The sequence below is a fragment of the Moschus berezovskii genome, chromosome 4, assembly GCF_049115385.1.
Source record: "Moschus berezovskii isolate FMDL1 chromosome 4, NW_MosBer_1.0, whole genome shotgun sequence".
Classification (NCBI taxonomy): Eukaryota; Metazoa; Chordata; class Mammalia; order Artiodactyla; family Moschidae; genus Moschus; species Moschus berezovskii.
Window position 1 is genome coordinate 108,914,122 of NC_142463.1, and position 18,626 is coordinate 108,932,747.

Sequence of the window (18,626 nt, forward strand, 5' to 3'; positions counted from 1 at the left end):
GACTGGCAGGGTGGAGCCCCTCCTCCGGGAGCGGAGTTTCAGCTGGAAGGCGGAGCAATGGGCGGAGCCGAGGCAGGTCACAAACCTTGACTGTTTGCTTTTCCGAACAGAAGCCAAGCTCTCATTCCTAACACTCCAAAAAGGCGGGTACGCACAAGGAAAAGTACTGAGTAATTTTTGTTTTTTAACTCCCACCCCGTGCCTTTCCCGTTGGCACAGGCTTCAGAGCCTCCTGTCTTCCTGGCTTTTCACAGAAGTAAGTGTTAAATGAGCCTAAGTATTAGAGATGAAGACTGCAGGAATTCAAGGTTAGCAGATAAGGTGAGCTTTCCTTCAGGGAGCAAGATGGGTGAGGGACCCAGGGAGCTCGAGGCCAGTGCTGGACTCTGATGCCCACCAACACGCCTGCCCCAACCTTTCCTCTTCTGACCTAACCAGGCTTCTCTGTTGTGACAATCCTCTTCCTCCCCTTCTTCTTTCTCGAAAACAGATTTCTAGGAATTCCCTGGCAGTCCAGTGGTTAGGACTCAGCACTTCCATTGCAGGGGGCCTGGGTTCCATCCTTGATGGGGAAATGAGACCAAACCATGAGGCATGGCTGGCTGAAAAAATAGAGATTTACAAGTAGGTGCTTAAGCTTGGAGGAAAGACATGGAGATAAAATCAGTTTTCCTCTTAAGGAGGAATAGTCCAGCAGACGACCCCCCAGGGATACAGGCTGGTACCTGCCTCCATACAGGAAGAGCCTGTCTAGGTACCAGTCAGCCTCTCAGCAGGGTCTTTCTGGACCCCTGAGCCTCAGACAGCAAGTGGCATCTGGCCTCAATCCCCAACCCCCAGGACACAGAAACCAGCCTTAATCCCTTGAGGCTGGCTAGGCGCCCAACTTTCCTGTTCTGCCACCTTTCACCCCGACCAAAGGGCTGATGCCCCCTCCCGCTGTGACCAATCCTGTGTCTCCACCCCCACCTCCACTGCTGATCTTTAAGAGCGGTTTCAAAGTACTATTCAAGAATGTTCTCTGCAAATGAGTTCTCTCCTCTCCCAAGATCCCATGTTGCATATCTGAGATGCCGGGTCTGCTTCCAGACTTCTTTTCTCCTCCACTCAGATAATCCATCTGTTCTGGATTTCCTGTTTTCCTTCCCTGCACTCACTGAGGACTCGGGTGCCTGGCCTACTATCTTCTCCCTTCTCCCACCATCGCCCCAGTGTCTGAGAAATCTGATGCCCTAGCTTTGTCCTCCCTTGGCTTCCTCACTTCTGAGGGTGTACCTCCTCTCCACAAACCAGCGTGCTCCCACGGGTGCCCCACAGTTATTGGGAGGGTCACCTCTGAAAGGTCACAATCCGGCATTTGACTGCCTGTATCCTTCAGCTCCTCCACTTTCATCCTCTATCCCAGTGCATATTACAAACTCCTCCGTCTCCTGCTCATGCAGCTCCTTTGTGTGGGCTCTTACTTCTCATCCCAGCCCAGAGCCTGTGGTCTGCTATTAAATCGCTCTGCCCAGCAACACTCTGATGCCGGGTAAACCTGCCCTGTCGTGTGGTAAGCTGTCCATGAAGGAGGAGAAAGTCTCATGACCATGTTGCGCAGTGCGTGTATGTGTGTGTTAGTTGCTCAGTCGTGTCTAACTCATTGTAACAACATGGACTGTAGCCCACCAGGCTTCTCTGTCCTTGGGATTCTCCAGGCAAGAATACTGAAGTGGGTTGCCATGCCCTTCTCCAGGGGATCTTCCTGACCCAGGGATCGAACTCGAGTCTCCCACATTTGAGGCATATTCTTTACTGTCTGAGCCATCGGGGAAGCCCCCATGTTGCATAGAGGAGCTGGGAATGCATGGTTTCCCATTGTCAGGACTGTCACACTTTGAGGCAATGCTGTGAATCTCTGCTCACTTTCACCCCAGTTCTTTCAATGACATGCCTGACTTTCACCTCTTTCCTCGACTCCTTCCCACACCTCCCACTCTACCCTATGCAGATGTCTCTACCTCCCTCTTCACAGAGGAAGATAACTTCTTCAGCTTTCTCCATCACCTACAAGTCTCCACAGAGGCGGGGCACGCAGCCCCCATCCGCTCATCTTCCATGATCCCCATCCGTTGTCCTCTTTTTTTTGCCTTCCCCTCCCTCATGCGTGGTTCTTCCCTTTACCAAACAAGGACGCTCAGCTTCCCCACCCCTCCCCGTCACCAGCCCTGTGAACCACATGGCGGTCTGCGTCCTTGTCCTCATCCTCTTTATTCCCTGCCGTCTAGCTCCTCCTTGACCCGCCCCTGAAATGCTCTCCTGAAAATCGCCTTTGACCTTCACGTGGCCAAGTCCAATGGACAGTCCTAAGTTTGATCTTACTTACAATCCTTAGTATTTGACTTTGCTGACTTCTTTCTTTGAAATTCTGTACTCCATTGGCTTAAAACAAAACAAAACAATTCTTGGTTTCACTTCTGCTTCCCTGGCAGCTCCTTCTCAGTCTCTTTCCCTGGAGATCCTTCCTCTGTTCTTCTTTTCCAGGGTGCCATCTTGGCTCCGAGCTCTTCTAGTCTATGCAAGGTCCTTGAATAGCCATATCCAAAGCCCATGGTTTATAGATTTGGGAGCATCACCAACCATCAGTCACCTCCAGATCTTACTTCTCCCTCTTCAGCCCTGAGAGTGACCCTGTATTCAACTATACATTGGACCTTTCTACTTGGATGATCCACCACACCTCACATTCCACCAGCCTCCAAATGAACATTCTTCCCCACAGTACCTGCTCCTCCTCCTGCATCCTTCATTTCAGTGAATGACACACTATCTCCCCAGTTAACAAAGTCAGGACTTGTAAGTCCTGGAGAAAACCCTACATGTCTGCTCTGGTGCCACCACGTTCCATGTTGTTTATCTCATCTTCCTTGATGTTTAGCATGAAATGAATTAAACTGCCATGTCCTGAACCACTATTTCCCTCTGATTGTAACCAGCCAGATTTCTGCCCTCAAGGAGCATATAGATTGAGATTCAAAACACACAGACAAGTCTCTGCTAGAAAGGCTGGCTACTGCTACATTCCTTGGTGCTGCAGGAGATAATGGGAAGAGACCAGAGGGCTCAGGTCAGACAGGCACATGGCGGCAGTGTCCCATGATCACCATCCCTTTGAGCACAAAGGAGGGAGCCACTGATGAAACCCTGGCACTATGGACTGTGGTCTCCACTGAGGAGGGGCCAGCTATCAGGAGATTCCCTGCACCAGCAGCTGGAGCTCTGGAGCTGAAGGGAGGAGCTGAATTCTCCCTCTTATCTCATTTCTCAGAACAAAGTCGGGAAGCCTGAACCCAAGCTTTTACATTGTGTGGGGGAGAATTTGGGTTTGGAGCACTACCTCCTAAGCTTGGGGATGGGGGAGGTGAGGGTGGCTCTGACTGTGTCCTGTGAAAATCTGTTCTAGGCTTAGTGCAGACTCTCCTCGCGGGCTCCATCCTCCTATCTTGAAAGACCTTGTCCTGACCCTGGTAAGAGACACTGACCTCCTGTCTGACTCTCCTGATCCTTCTGGAAGCTTTCCAGTTCTCAGCGAGTTGCTGGGAGCTGCCTTGCAGAGGCAGCTGTCGAGCCAGCTAGGGAGGGTGTAGCCTTCATCTGGCTGAGCTGAGACAGGGAGGTCTTTCCCAAACATTTCCTCAGGCCTAGAATCTATTTAAAAAAAAAAAAAAAGTTATGAGGTGTTTCCCCTTAAGAAATGAGACTTTCTGGACAAGAGTACAAGAGCTTGAGGTCTGTCTGGGCGGAAGATTCTTCAGAAATTTTCCGTCTGCCCATGACTGCAGGAACTGGAGGTCTCAGCCATCCTGGGAAAGGTCAGCTCTCTGTCCCCCAGTGCGCAGCAGGGACTTGTGTGGGTTCAAGTACCAGGAAGAGGTGGAGAGGGTGCCCAGGTTTACTCAGGCCTACAGGAGGTGAGGAAGAGGTACAGATGGAAGGAAAAGACTGTGTCCTGCTCCATTCCCTCCTCAGGCCACTGTCTCAGCACTTCTCACCCCATGGAGCAAGCCCGGGTGCCTCTCTTCCCGGTCACCCTCCAGCTTGGGGCAAGCTTCTGCACTGAACGTCTGGGTGCAGGATGGCTGTGCCACAGCTCCAGGTTAAGCACTTGCTCCCAGCTGGGGAGAGCTGCTGGAGGCCGTTTATTCTTCTGTTTCTCATAGTGGCCCAGGGCTCCCCACCTGTAGGGCAGGAGGAGGGCCAGTGGTTGACTGTGCAGAGAAAGTGGTTTCTACAGTACCTGGCAAACCTCAGGCCTGAAGAGAAAACATAAGCGCTTGGGTCCAGGGGTTGGGTCTCTATTGGAAAGGAAGGGACCCTCCTAGAAACACAGCAAGTCTGATCTGTGGGAGGGTTAACGCAAATGTTAGAAACAGGGGCCTGATTGAAATAAAAACTTGGGACTTCCCTGGTAGTCCACTTGCCAATGCAGCAGACATGGGTTGGACCCCTAGTCGGGAATATCCCACATGCTTCAGGGCAACTAAGTCCCTGGGCCTCAACCAAAGAAGCCACCGCAAGGAGAAGCCCGCGTACCAAAATTAGAGAGCAGCCCTCATTGCTGCAGCTAGAGAAAGCCCACACACAGCAATGAAGACCCAATGCAGCCAAAAAAAAAAAAAAAGAAATCAAAAAATGTTTATTTGGGGCTTGTTAGGACTGCAGCCTGGGAGACACAGATTCAAAAAGCACTTGAATTGTGTCCTGCTGGACTACAAAGTGGGAGAGGTTTGTAAAGGCAGTAACTACAGGGTTACAGTTAGTTACACGAGTTATCAAGAATTATAATAGAAGCTGGCAAGACACAAGGGTGCTGGTTAAGTAAGGACTGGTTGGGATCTGAATGGTTGTATAGTTACAAGGGGAGACCTTGAGACCACAAGTTTGCAGCTGCCAAGTGTTCTGCATGTCCTGGTCATGTCCTTGGGTCTGGCACAGTTCAAAGAAAGTTCAGATTCTCAGTAGTGCAGAGACATATCTGAGACTAGATCTTCTACGGCCTTCTGACTCCATTTTTGAATGCTTGAACTGTGATTACTTTTGTTGACACACACACAAAAATTTTGCCTGCTGTTTCAGTGAACAAGGAATGCTGCCCACTATCAACTCATCAGCTCCTGCAGTAAAACCCCAGTGCTGTGCCCCAAGGGGAATTCAGGATGGAAAAAAACAGGAAACTAGCCCTAGATAGTTAAGAAATGTCAAAGAAATAATTTCAGTGACCCCAGACTCTTGCATCTTCCCATACATTGAAAAGCACTAATATCATTAGCTCGAGATGTCTGTTTTTTGTGATTTGCAATAATCTCTTGATGTTTGGCCACTGTCTGCTTGTTTTTCTAGCAAACACTCCTGTGTCCCCTAGCTCCTCTCTTGTCTCAGGGCTGTGTGAGAGCCTGTCTCCTTGCCTGTCATCTTCACTGCGTCTGTGCTCAGTTGCTTCAGTCATGTCTGACTCTTTGCGACCCCATAGCCCGTCAGACTCCTATTCATGGGATTTCCTGGGCAAGAATACTGGACTGGTTTGCCATTTCCTTCTCCAGGCGACCCAAGGATGGAACCAGCCTCTCTTGTGTCTCCTGCGTTGGCAGGCGGATTCTTTACCTCTGAGCCATCCAGGAAACCCTGTCTTTACAGAGTGCACACAGCTTAATGAACTCCTTAGCTGTCCATCCAGGGATGCCTAAGGCAGGCCTGTGGGGTCCATTTATGGGCCTCAGGACAAGTAACAAATGGAGGCTCACATACCCACCTGTCCACTGAGGCCTTAAGAGGGCAGGCTAACAGACTGTGAAAGTGTGTTCTATCCTTCTACCTTGACAGATACATCTTCATAACAACTTGGAAGGCCAAGTCTGGATTTACAGCTGGTCACGCAGGGCTCCCAGCCCTGGGCCTGCCCCCTTTCCCTTCCTTCCCCTCGCCTCCCTCCGTTCTGCACCGTGAGGGGCCTCGCACGCACACAGTGGGTACCCGAGCTCACCGGCCCAAGCTCCATCGGTGCCCCTATGAACAGTGGCTCCTGGCCACCTGTTGAGGCCAGGTGTGCACACTTGTAGAAGGGTCTGCCCCCCCTGAAGACACCCCAGACAGAGGGCTGCAGAGGCCTTGGAGGAAATGGGCTCAGGGCTATTTGGACAGAAAATGCTGGAGTCTAAAACAGTGTTTCTGGTGAATGGCTAGTTTTTTAAGTTTCCAATCTGGGATGAACTGATGCTTTTGTCAAAAATACAAGGTATTTTTACTAGCATTGACACTGGCGATACAATGTATTATTCTAGCACTAGGGGGAAATGGAGGACCATCAGACGCTAGGAAGTTGTAGCAAAGTCAAACTGTGGTAAAAGTTTTGAAATGCTTGCTTTCAATTTCTATACTTGTAGAAGTAGAAGTCCAGTGCCATGATACAGCATAATTTGGACTTCTGGATAAATTATGCTAGAAATCCGCACAGTTCAACGATCTATACCCCCAAAGTAGGTTTTACCTTTATACTACTCTTAGAGACAGGCAAGAAAGGCTACTATTCCGGGCTTCTCTAGAACAGCCCCCCCGCCCCCATCACCACCACCGCCCTGAGCCCTTCACAGCCTAGGAGTCAGCGTGGGCTCCAGATAAGCCACTGCCTTGGGTGGGGAGGCTGGAGGAGGGCCCAACTGCTGGTGGTGAGATGGATGTTCTAGAGAAGTCCAGAACAGTAACCCTTCTATCCTGAGTCTCAGAGTGATATAAGGATAATACCTGCTTTGGGGACATAGACTCTTGAACTGTGTGGAATTTTAGCATAATTTATCCAGAAATCCAAAACTGCTTATGCTGTATCATGACGATAGACTTTTACTTGGCCAGTGGCCAACAGTAGACAAAAGACTCAAAGACTGATTATATATTCATAAATAAGAAAATCGGTTCCATAAGAGAAGAGCCTGACTATTAAACAGCTATCCATATAATAAATACTATGAAGGCATGAGGGGGTTGTTGCCTTTCTCCTTTTTCACCTTGTCTTAGCTGGAGTTGCTGTGGTGTCACCTGCCAGCCACAGCTGATTACTTATTCTGTATCCATCAATCTGTCATTTCTTTCTCTTTCTTTTTGCATCCATCATTTCTTGACTCTTTGGTTGTGTGAATATGGGCTCTAATCACTGTGCACAGGTTTTCTTTATTCTTTCTTCCTAGCATTACTGTCTTCTCTAAGAAAATTTTTACTTGAAATCATCACACAGTGACATAAGAAGAACTCAGAGAGAAGAGAGGAGGGCAACAAAGGCTGGTGCAGTGAGATGTGAGGTGGCGTGGCCCCAATCATGAGTGACTGGGATTTTCCCATTGATGGATGGACCAGAGCAATGACCAAGGCTCTGCAGGGCCTCTGGAAGCGTTAAGGGGAATGCTGAAAAGAAGGTTCCTGCAGCTGCAGCTTGGCCCCGCCCCCAGAGTCTGCATTGTCACCACCTAGGTCACCTAGGGAGAGGAACTGCTGCACACATTGCAGAATAAGAGATAAAAATAACCTCATCCCAGACAAATCAAGATTCTTCACTGGTAGGCATGCCCACTGGCAAGAAAAAGGGGATGGAGATGGGCTTGCAGATCCAAGGGCTATTTTCCTTTGGAACGAACAGCCACTCCTGCCTGGAGTTCTGGCACGTGAACAAAGTATATTTCTCAAATTAAAAGAAGCTTCTATGTTGACTACTGTATAGAAACTAGTAAGTATTGTACTTCCATAAATCTAAAAGTGATGGCAAACCAGTGGTTAGTCCTTCTGAACTTTGCTGCAGGGGCCCCAGTTCCATTCTTGGTCAGGGAACTAACCCCACAAGCCCAAGCCGTGTGCTGCGACCAAAGCAAGCAAACAAGCAAACAAAAACACATAAAAATAATGGAGCTCAAGAATTCCTAGAGAAGGAATAAATTATGCTTTAAATGTGCTGTCCCTTTAAGAAAATTTTAGACATTTGCTGAAGGTAAAAACTGAAGGGGAAACTGCTCAGGTTTGAATTAAATAAATGGCTGGTTGTTAGAATTATAAGGTAAGAAGTAGAGAATTCAAACTGATGTCAGGTTAGCACATAAAAGAGAGAGAGAGAAAGGGCTGAAATAGATAAAATTATAAGTGAAAGAAGAAACATTACAACTGATACCGCTGAAATATAAAAGATCATAAGAGACTACTCTGAACAAATATACATCGGCAAACTGGAGAACCTCGAGGCAATGGCCAAATTCCAGAAATACACCAACTCTCAAAACTGAATTATAAAAGAAATTGGAAGTTTGAACAGACTAATCGCAAATAAGGAGATTGAATCAGTAATGAAGAACCTCCCAACAATAAATGGTAAGGTGGTTTCACTGGTGAATTCTATCAAACATTTGAAGACCTAATAATGCCAGTCCTTCTCAAACTTCAAAAAAATTGAAGATGAGGAAACACTTCCAAACTCATTCTTTGGGGCCAGCATTACTTTCATGCCAAAGCCAGATAAGGATATGACAAGAAAAGAAAACTATGGCCCAATATTCCTGATGAATACAGATGCAAAAATTCACAACAAAATACTGGTAGACTGAATTTAATAGCATGCTAAGAGTAGCATACACCATGACAAATGCACAGTGTTATAAAAACTCTCAAGATTAAAAGCCTGTTTAACGTGCAAGAGGGGAGCTACCCTGGTGGCTCAGTGGTAAATAATCTGCTGTTGCAGGAGACACAGGTTCGATCCCTGGCCCAGGAAGATCGCACATGCCGCAGAGCAACTAAGCCCAAGAGCCACAACTACAGAAGCCTGTGCGCCTAGAGCCTGTGCTCTGCAACAAGAGAAGCCGCGGCAATGAGAAACCCATGCCCAACTGGAGAACAACCCCCAACTCACCACAACGAGAGAAAAACGCCACACAGCAATGAAGACCCAGCAGAGCCAAAAATAAGTAGATCAATACAAATTATTTTTTTAAAAAAGGTGCAGTGGGGACTTCCCTGGTGGTCCAATGGTTAAGAATCCATGCTACCACCACAGGGGGCAAGGGTTCCATCCCTGGTTGGGGAACTAATATCCTGCATGCTGTTCAGGATGCAGCCAGAAAAAAAAGTGCAAGATTAAAAAAAAAAAAAGTGAACATTAAGCAAATTTTTAAAAGTTCATTTTAAAGTACAAGATAGACCAATGTATTTTAATGTACAAAAATAATATGAAGTTTTTATTAATATGATTTCATATTCCACATTGCAACTAGCCTTTAAGAAGCTATCATTTGTTGAGTTTTATATAAAACAATATCCACAATTATCTGAAAAGGCTCTGAAATAATCTTCTGTTTGTCAATTGCATATCTGCAAATGCCAAACTTTCTTTTTCACAGGCATACTTTGTTTTATTGTGCTTCACTTTTTAATTCACAGATATTACACTTTTTTGTTAATTGAAGGTTTGTGGGAACTCTCAGCTGTCAGATAGTGATTAACATTTTTTTAGTAATAAAATATTTTTAGACTAAGATATGTACATTTTTTTAGACATCATGTTAACTTCACACTTAATAGACTACAGTATAATGTAAACACAGAACTTTTTATGTGCTCTGGGAAACCGAAAAAATGTGTGTGACTGGCTTTATTGCGATGTTCACTGTATCTGGAACTGAATCCATAATATCTCCGACCTCTTAAATCACAATGTCCCATTTCCTTCTGCTTCTGGCCCCTGGCAAACCACCATTCCACTTTCTGATTCTATGAATTCACTCCTTTAGATACCTCAGGTAAACAGAATTATATTTGTCTTTTTCACGACTGACACTTCACTTAGCATAACGTCCTCAAGGTTTGTTCATGCTGTGGCTTGTGTCAGGATTTCCTTCTATCTAAAAGTCAAATAATATTCTATTGTATGTATATGACATACTTGGTTTATCCAGTCATCCATCCATGAACATTTGGGTCGTTTCCACTTCTTGTCTATTATCAATAGTGTTACAGTGAACATGGGTGTGCAAATAGTTCTTCAATATCCTGCTTCCAGTTTTTTTGGATATACCCTTAGAGGCAGGATTGCTGGATCATATGGTAGTTCTATTTTTAATTTTTCAGAGACATTTACACTGTTTCCCATAGTGGCTGCACCATTTTACATTCTTGTCCAGAGCACACAAAGGCTCCAATTCTCTATATTTGCAAGAAAACTTATCTTCTGAGGTTCCGTTTTTTTTAGGGGGTGGGTATGCAAACATTTTTTTTTTTTTTGGCCACATCTCTCTGGCTTGCAGGATCTTACTTCCCCAGCAGAGACTGAAGCCAGGCCATGGCAGTGAAATAGCCCTGTCTTAACCGCTGGACTGGCAGGGAATTTCCAAACAAGGACACTCATATTTCTGTTTTTTTTTTTTTTAAACAAATGAACAAACATAACCCCCAAATAAAATACATCATTTGGAATGGTCTAATTTATTATTATTTTAGAATGAATTAAAGTATGTACCATGCTGAGTTGCTTCAGTCATGTCTGACTCTGCGACCCTATGGACTGTAGTTTGCCAGGCTTCTCTGTCCATGGGATTCTCCTGGCAAGAATACTGGAGTGGGTTGCCATGCCCTCCTTCAGGGGATCTTCTTGACCCAGGGATCGAACCTGGATCTCTTAAGTCTTCTGCATTGACATGCTGGTTCTTAGTTTTAAATTCTGATTTTCTTTCTTTTTTTTAATTTCTTTTTAATGATTTCCTTTTTTTTGACTAAAAAATATTTATTTTTGTTCCGCTGGGTCTTTGTTGCTGCATGGGCTTTCTCTAGATGCAGTGCATGGGCTTCTCGCTGTGGTGGCTTCTCTTGTTTCGGAGCATGGACTCTAGGGTACATGGGCTTCAGTAGTTGCAGTTCATGGTCTCAGTAGCCCTGTGGCATGTGGAATCTTTCCTGACCAGAAATCGAACCTGTGCCCCCCTCCACTGGCAGGCAGATTCTTAACCACTGGACCACTAGGGAAGTCCTTAATTTTATTTTCTAATAAGATAAATATTATTAGATATAATCCACATAAAGAAAAGCTCTTATGATGTCCTCAGTGACTTTTAAAATTATGGTAAAATAGATTAATATAAAACTGAGCATTGTAGCCACTTAAAAACGTACAATTCAAATTAAGAAGCAAAAAAAAAATCAACTTAAGAACAATTCAGTGGTATTAAAAATTAATTAAAAAAGTTAATCATCAGTCAGTCAGTTCAGTCACTCAGTCGTGTCCAACTCTTTGCGACCCCATGGATCGAAGAATGCCAGGCCTCCCTGTCCACTGTCAACTCCCAGAGTTTACTCAAACTCATGTCCATTGAGTCCATGATGCCATCCAGCTATCTCATCTTCTGTCATCCCCTTCTCCTGCCTTCAATCTTTCCCAGCATCAGGGTCTTTTCAAATGAGTCCGTTCTCTGCATCAGGTGGCCAAAGTATTGGAGTTTCAGCTTCAGCATCAGTCCTTCCAATGAACACTCAGGACTGATGTCGTTTAGGATGGACTAGTTGGATCTCCTTGCAGTCCAAGGGACTCTTAAGAGTCTTCTTCCACACCACAGTTCAAAAGCATCAGTTCTTCAGCTCTCAGGTTTCTTTGTGGTCTAACTCGCACATTCATACATGACTACTGGAAAAACCATAGCTTTGATTAGACAGACCTTTGCTGGCAAAGTAATGTCTCTGTTTTTTAATAAGCTGTCTAGGTTGTCATAACTTTTATTCCAAGGAGCAAATGTCTTTTAATTTCATGGCTGCAGTCACCATCTGCAGTGACGTTCAGTTCAGTTCAGTTCAGTTTGGAGCCCCCCAAAATAAAGTCTGTCACTGTTTCCACTGTTTTCCCATCTATTTTCCATGAAGTGATGAGACCAGATGCCATAATCTTAGTTTTCTGAATGTTGAGTTTTAAGCCAATTTTTTCACTCTCCTTTTTCACTTTCATCAAGAGGCTCTTTAGTTCCTCTTTGATTTCTGCCATAAGGGTGGTGTCATCTGCATATCTGAGGTTATTGATATTTCTCCCGGCAGTCTTGTGTCCAGCTTGTGCTTCTTCCAGCCCAGCGTTCCTCATGATGTACTCTGCGTATAAGTTAAATTAGCAGGGTGACAATATACAGCCTTGACGTACTCCTTTCCCAATTTGGAACCAGTCTGTTGTTCCATGTCCAGTTCTAACTGTTCCTTCCTGACCTTCATACAGATTTCTCAAGAGGCAGGTCAGGTGGTCTGGTATTCTCATCTCTTTGAGAATTTTCCACAGTTTGCTGTTATCCACACAGTCAAAGGCTTTGGCGTAGTCAATAAAGCAGAAGTAGATGTTTTTCTGGAACTCTCTTGCTTTTTCGATGATCCAATGAATGTTGGCAATTTGGTTTCTGGTTCCTTTGCCTTTTCTAAATCCAGCTTGAACATCTGGAAGTTCATGGTTCACGTACTGCTGAAGCCTGGCTTGGAGAATTTTGAGCATTACTTTACTAGTGTGTGAGATGAGTGCAATTGTGTGGTAGTTTGAGCATTCTTTGGCGTTGCCTTTCTTTGGAATTGGAATGAAAACTGACCTTTTCTAGTCCTGTGGCCACTGCTGAATTTTCCAAATTTGCTGGCATATTGAGTGCAGCACTTTTATAGCATCATCTTTTAGGTTTTGAAATAACTCAACTGGAATTCCATCACCTCCATTAGCTTTGTTTGTAGTTTTGCTTCCTAAGGCCCACTTAACTTCGCATTCCAGGATGTCTTGCCAAAATGAATCATAGGCAAAAGTACAAAAGGTAAAGCAATAAAACATCTAGAAGAGAGCAAAGTGACTGTTTTTATGACTTTGAAGTAGAGAGAGATTTGGCACATAAAACTTAGTAACTTAATACTTAACTGCTTAAGTATTTGTTGCTGTTCAGTTGCTAAGTTGTGTCTGACACTTTGCAATCCCATGGACAGTATGTAGCCTGCCAGTCTCCTCTGTCCATGGGAATTCCCAAGTAAGAATACTGGAGTGGGTTGCCATTTCTTTCTCCAGGGCATCTTTCCCACTCAGGGACTGAATCTTCCCCACCCAGGGAATCCGAGGCTCCTGCATTGCAGGTGGAATCTTTTCTGCTGAGCCAGCAGGGAAGCCCCACTGAAGTATGCCTACTCTGTGACTAGAAAATTCACTTCTAGGAGAGAGGAAAATGTGCATATATTTATCAAAAGACATGTACAAGAGTGTCCAAAGCAACTGTATTCACAATAGCCGAAAAGTCAAAACAGTCTAAGTGTCTGTTAACAGAAAGTGTAAACAAATTGCACATCCGCAAAATGAGATACCTCCCGCAACAGAAAGAATGAACTATTGAGTACACACAACAGCATGAATTCATCTCAGAGACATTTTGTTGAACAAACTAAGCCAGGCACAAAGGATAACAATATGTATGGCTTCATTTATGCCCAAATCAAGAAGAAGAACTGGGAGTTCCCTGGTGGTCCAGTGGTTAAGAATCGGTACTTCCACTGCAGGGGAAAAAAAGGAAGCAGAACCAAAGATAGTCATTCTCACAATGGTGGTTACTTTGTGATGCTGGGGATGGAGAAAAACATTCAGGGATGCTAGGAGTATTCTATATCTTGGTCTGGGTAGAGCTATTATGAATATATGAAAGAAAGTGAGAGTGTAAGTTGCTCAGTCAGACTCTTTGTGACCGCATGGACTGGAGCCCGCTAGGCTCCTCTGTCCATGGGATTTCCCAGGCAAGAATACTGGGGTGGGTTGTCATTTTCTTCTCCAGGGGATCTTCCTGACCCAGGGATGGAACCCACATCTGTGAAGTCTTCTGCATTGGCAGTTGGGTTCTTTACCACTAGTGTGACCTGGGAAGCTGCCATGAATGTATACATATGCAAAAATTCATTGAACTATACGCTTAAGGTATACGCTTAGTGTACCTCACGGCCATGTATAATATGTTTCAATTTTGAAAGCTTTTTTTTTTAATAGTTACAGTATTTAACTTATTTATGATTTTTGGTTGCACTGGGTCTCTGTTGCTGTGCATGGGCTTTCTCTAGTGGCAGACTCTTCATTGCAGTCTTCCCTTGTCGCAGAGCAGAGGCTCGAGGTGCATGGGGTTTAATAGCTGGGGCGTACAGGTTTAGTTGCTCCACCGCGCATAGAATCTTCTCAGACCAGGGGTTGAACCATGTTCTCTGCATTGGCAAGTGGATTCTTATCCATTGTGCCACCAGGGAAGTCCTAAATAGTATTTTAAGAAAGAAAAATACCATTTAGAATAAGCTTCTGAAAAAAGTATCTAGAAACAGCTGTAATGCGTGAGCTATCCATGTAATCACACCTGAAACCTCCTTCGTGCCCTGCTCCAGACACTTGCCCCCAGTTCCCCAAAGGCAACCTCTACCTGACCTCCAACACCATTGATCCGTTTTGTCAGTCTTACATGTTATATACATTGAATCAGGTAGTCTATGATATTTTGTATCCGGCCCTTTTATATTCATGAGATTCATCTATCACATGCTGCATAAAAATAGATCAGGGGCCTGATGTGGCCCAAAGGCTAGGGTTTGCCGGCCCTGAGGTGGAGTATCAGAAAAGTCGAAGTGGTGGTGAATGGACTTCAGCTCCTCTGTCCTCCTGTTCTCTGGGTGATGATGGTGCCAGGAGGCAATGCTCCAAGAGTGGCTGTGGCTCTGGCTTTTCCCAGGCCTCACATCTCTCTCAGCACCATCCGGAGCAAGAGGGCGGAGATGTCTCCTGTGCCATCCCTCATGTCTATCCTCGCACTGAACCAGGGAATTGCTGTGCCCTGGGAGTGTGTGTGTGTGTGTGTGTAAGGTGGGGTGTTCTGTGTGTAGGGCCTAGGGCAGGAGCCTCACTTACTCATGCCAAACCAGTGTTCTTGAACGCAACACTGTTTATCGTGGCTGTAGCCCAGACTGCAAGGAGAAAGTAGCCAGAGATGAGGAAAGAGATAAAAGCAGGGGTGGTTTCTGGAGCACCTTTTCCTTTGCCAGGGCATTTCAGCCTACTCCTGGGAATAAGCCAGAGCCTCTGAGGGGTGTAAACTGGAGGAGAGCCTACCACACCCCAACTCCGTTGCTTTTGGGACCTTCTTCTCACCCTGCCCTTTCCTTTGGCTCAAGGACAGCAATAGGACTAACTTCCACTGTTCATTTCTTGCCTTCTTCCTCTCTAAGCCCCTCCTCTCTATCACCTTGGGCAGGGTGGAGCTCCAGGAAAGGGATGGGGTGTGGTGCCTGGAGGCAGAAGTGTGCATCTCGATTGTTTAACTTGGGGACCCTGAGGGCAGAGGGCTAGAGGGTGGGGAGAGGAAAGGAAGGCATTGGAAAGTCCCCTGAGCCTGGCAGGTCACAGACCACAGCTAAGCCCATCTAGAGGTGAGAGGCTGATTCTGCAAGCCAGGGAGAAACAGCTGGCGGTTCCTCACCGGGTTGTCTGCAGCAGCAGAACTGCAGGCCTTTCTGTACAGGGATAGGTGTTGACCTGTGCTTCCTGATGGAGCCGTCGTCGGCTGAGCCGTGCTCAGGTGGCCTCAGAGTCCCTGCTGCGGCTGTCTCCCTCCTGCACATCCCACAGGCTTCTGTTCTGTTATTGGCCACATTTCTGTGAGGCACTCCAAACACTCATAAGCTTATTTTTATATATGTATTTATTTTTAATATATTTATTTGGCTGTGCTGGGGAGGCAGAAAGCAACCCCTCAGGGCACAGGTGAGCCACAGCTAGTAGAGGGTGGAGGCACTGGGGCAGTAGCCTGCAGGGCGCAGAGTCCAGGTGTGAAGGCTTGTCTCATGGCTGGGGCAGAGCACCTCAGGATGTCCTCCCCCTACCTCTGAACAACGGTGCAGCTGCTGAAACCAGCAGGAAAAGTCCTTTCCTCTTCCCATGTCCCTCCAACGTGCTTGCTGTCAAGAAGAGATGCTTAAAAGAATCCCAGCCATCATTACTGAGCAGGTCTTACAAAGTGGATTTGGCGCCAAGAAGCAATGCATTGGTAACTGGCACATGGATTCTTTGTGGCGATTATTTTTTCTCTCTTGCTGAAAGTCTGTGAGTCTTTCTTTGTCTTCAGGGCTTCCTCTGTGTGGGTCTGGTTTCATTCCTTGTTTTAGGCACTCACCTGGCTCTTTCAGTCCAGAAACTCATGTCTTTTAGTTCTGAGAAATCTTGAATTATTTAAACTGTTTTTTTTTTCTTTATTTTCTCTTTTTCTCTCTTACTATTCAAATAGTGAACTTCTTAGACGGTTTCATTTTCTTATCTTGTCCTTTTTTACTCTGTTCCTTTGGGGTTTGTTGGCTCTAATTTCTGAAACATTTCTTGGTCTTTCAACTACTCTACTGAGGTTTTAATTTCTTCTGTCATGTTTTTAATTTTCAAAGACCTCTTCTTTCATCCTTGAATGTCCCTCCTCTTTTTAAATATTTCATTTTTGTTTCATGAACACAATATCTTTAGTGCCTCTCTGAGACTATTAGTGAAACTTTTCTTTTTAAAAGTCTCTTTCATTGGGCTTCCCTGGTGGCTCAGAGGTTAAAACGTCTGCCTCCAATGCAGGAGACCAGAGTTCGATCCCTGGGTTGGGAAGATCCCCTGGAGAAAGAAATGGTAACCCACTCCAGTATTTTTGCCTGGAGAATCCCATGGAACGGAGAAGTCTGGTAGGCTACAGTCCATGGGATCGCAAAGAGTTGGACACAACTGAGCGACTTCACTTTCCTGCATAGACTGTTTCTACAATTTTCTTTTTGTTTTTTCTCTTCTGTTGTTTGTTTGCTTGTACCTTGTGCATTGAAGGCTTTTTACCCAGTTGTCTGGTAATCCTTGACAGGTCAGTTCCCAACAGTAAACACAGGTATGCACAAATTAGGATAATTACAGGAGGGTTTATTTCTACAGTGGCTGTTGACGAAGGCAGAATGGAGTAGCCGGGTCTGGTGGAAAATAAAGGGAGTCTGAGGTGACCTCACCCACCTCTGCCCCTCCTGTTTTCCTCCCGGCTTCCACATTGACCCAGTCAACCAGAAGCTGGAGGGTATGGGAGGCTGCTCATCATACATACCTGGGAGCTTCCCCAAGCAGAGGGCAGGGCAGAGGAGGGGTGTGGAGGAGCTGATGGGAACTATTTGACACAGGAACCAAAATGCTGACTGGAAGGAAGCTCTGTGTGGCGGGTAGCTGAGTGGGCTGTTTACTGGGAAAATTCCCAAATATTTGAATCTTTGGCTTTTCTTCTCAGGCTCTTCAGATTTCCCGGAGAAGAATCGAGCAGTCCTCTTCCAGGGGGAGCACTGGTCTGGCCCTTAGTGATCTGGTTGGTGAGAGGAGCGGAGAGCAGCAGGCCTCTGTACAGCATTCAGCATCCACGGTCAGTCCCAGAAACCATGCCTGTGCTCTCAAAGGGGCCTGCTGTCCTCCAGCTCAGAGGCCCTGCTTTAGGTTATTTAGAGAATAAACCTGCAGGTTTTTGTGGAGTGAAAGGAAAGCTGCTGCTGCTGCTGCTAAGTCACTTCAGTCGTGTCCGACTCTGTGCGACCCCATAGACAGCAGCCAACCAGGCTCCCCCGTCCCTGGGATTCTCCAGGCAGGAACACTGGAGTGGGTTGCCATTTCCTTCTCCAATGCACGAAAGTGAAAAGTGGAAGTGAAGTCGCTCAGTCGTGTCCGACCCTTAGCGACCCCACGGACTGCAGCCTACCAGGCTCCTCCATCCATGGGATTTTCCAGCAGTTACCCCATAATAGAAGGTCGAATGGGGAGACTGAGAGAGCTGCCTCTTGAACAGCTTTCAATCCACCCCTCCCTCGGTCTTCGCAGGTGGCTCAGTGGTAAAGAACCTGCCTGCCAGTGCAGGAGATGTTAGAGACGTGGGTTCAATCCCTGAGTTGGGAAGATCCCCTGGAGGAGGAGAAGGCAACCCTCTCCAGTATTCTTGCTGGGAAAATCCCATGGGCAGAGGAGTTTGGCAGGCTATAGTCTATGGGGTCTCAAAGAGTTGGACATGACTGAGCACACACCCCTTCCCTATTTTCTCTCTCTCTCTCACACACACACAAATGGACACACACACACTTGCTTCAGAGGTCTTTGGAATTGACAACTGATGATCTGTTTGAAGATTTTGTGGGATAAATTGACTTCCCCTGCTAGCAGTTTAGGATCTGGCATTCTCTAGTTGGCCAGCTCATCTACACACAGGTGACTTTCTGGTTCCTGTTTCCTCAAGCCTTATTTGGCTGAAACACAGTATATCCGGAGAGCGCTTATGGGAAAGAGGGAGAAAAGGCATCCTGTGCCAGAATGTGGAGTGTTCTGAGGAGACTGTATTCCACTCTAGAGGCTGTGAGTTTGGGGAAGGGAGCTAACAATTTGAATCTAGCTGTGTGGGCCCTTTGGCAAGTCTATCAGGGTACCGATTTTGAATTGGCTTCTGTGTGGTGACTCTATCTTTAAGGTCCATCTCAATGTCAACTCCACTATGAAACTGATGCCCTTATACTGAATAGGAACTCCCAAACCCTTAATGATGTTCACTTTTTTCTCAACTCCATTTCTG